Raw genomic sequence first — 1,861 nt, 5'->3', positions numbered from 1 at the left:
GATTGACCCAATTAAGTTGTGACATTCTCCTCCATATTGATAATATGACATTTCTTTTATGTTTTTTTAGTACGTATTAGCGTTCCACAATTATGGCAGTGGAAATGATGAAAACAGTTTGAATTCAGCTCTCGCATTGCATTGATTTCTTTTTTTAACGGCATAAGCTAAGTACTAAGGAAATTGTAATGATCAGTTCTTAGATAGAATTCAGCGAATGCAAGAAACATTGCTACCTGTCAATAAATCAATGTTGGGGTGTAAGATTTATATCAGAGTGTTACTGTACATGTTGGGCAGCACAGGCAGCAATCCGCTGACCCAAGATCTGTATCGCAAGAAGCGATGGAGCGTCAATAAAGGATGGATGCAATCATGGAACCTGATACTTTCCCTTTCCTTACACTAGAACCTCCAACAATTAACCAGTGAAATATAGTGTATATTCTTTAGAGACTCAACAGTCGCAGTGGGAATGTTTAATATACATAAGGCTAATAATCACGTTCCATGAAATATACCTAAAAATAATGTAGCGGCGAACTTTGACACTTTTCTTTAATGAACAACAAAGATAAATTCATTGCCCATGTATTAGTTAATAAGCTAGTTAATATAGCTTTATGAAATCATTTGTGGAAAATATTAACTATGACAATACTGCTCATTGCAAAGAATGAACAGTGTATGTATGATCAGTAGTAAGAGCAAAAAAATATCCGCCTGGTAATAGTGACGCTCATGGATTTCTTTTTGTTTATGATTAAGCTTCCCAACGTTTTTAGATGTCTCAAATTCACAATTTACCTACTCATTCTTTATTGGGTATGTAAATATGTAATAATAGTAAGTATTTCTAGAGGTGAAGAAAATACCTGCAGACATATCACATACCAACATACATACATGGTGGGCAAGCCAGCCCAAGTCAGTGCTGGTCCCAAGCCCGGATAAATAGAGAGAATGATTACCTAAAAAAGGTAACACCGGCACTCTCCGTGGAAAGGAACTGGGGACCCTACCACGTACTCACTCCAAGAGCATCACAACATGAAAACTACAATTAAGTATCATGCTGTGACCACGGCGGCTCAGACATGAACCTACAGTTAAAAAAAAAATATATATATATTTATACATACATATATATGTATATATATATAATATATATATATATATAATATATATATATATATATATATATAAAATATATATATATATATATATATATATATATATATATAATATATAATACACCGTATTTGCCGGCATATAAGACGCACCCTATTTTACAAGGATATTCAATGAAAAACATCGTATGTCTCATCATTTAAAATATTTAAAAGTGGTTCTGTTGAGAAATAATGTATGAATCTTTGCATGAAATGCAATAATTTGACAGTATACCATCGTACCGTTATAGTTTTGTTGACATCCGCTCAATGCAAATGGCTGACAGGCGGACGAAAGTGTAACATTACCTTCAGATTTCTAGGATCATTTTTCCTTTCGATAATGAACAAATGTTCCCTAAAGGTAACACAGTCGTAAGATAAAATAAGACATATATCAGTTGGGGAAGAAGGAAAGCGAGATGATGCGAACATTTTTTCTTGTAAATTTGTGATAACAGACTGTGAAAATTCGGCTTATTTTCAATATTTTATCATTAGTAACACAATTTACTGAAATATTTTGGTTTTTCAATATTCTATTCTTAACAATTTTTGTGCGTAGTGAACCTAGCCAGTATGCTCGTCCGGCTCACCAGCCCACGGCGCGCCGTCTCCCCTGCGTAAAGCGGCCGTATTAAGTACAGAGAATTTTTATATACATTTAAAAAACAAAAAGCCGCGTTTAA

General features: G+C 33.9%; 1 protein-coding gene across 1 annotated transcript in view; it reads left to right on the top strand.

Moving 5' to 3' along the window:
• LOC119597752 overlaps positions 1–1,861 on the top strand; it is a 19,887-nt gene that overhangs the window by 15,233 nt on the left and 2,793 nt on the right. The window lies entirely within an intron of this gene.

Source organism: Penaeus monodon, chromosome 40 (assembly GCF_015228065.2).
Source record: "Penaeus monodon isolate SGIC_2016 chromosome 40, NSTDA_Pmon_1, whole genome shotgun sequence".
NCBI classification, from domain to species: Eukaryota; Metazoa; Arthropoda; class Malacostraca; order Decapoda; family Penaeidae; genus Penaeus; species Penaeus monodon.
This window is presented reverse-complemented; position numbering and strand designations above follow the sequence as displayed.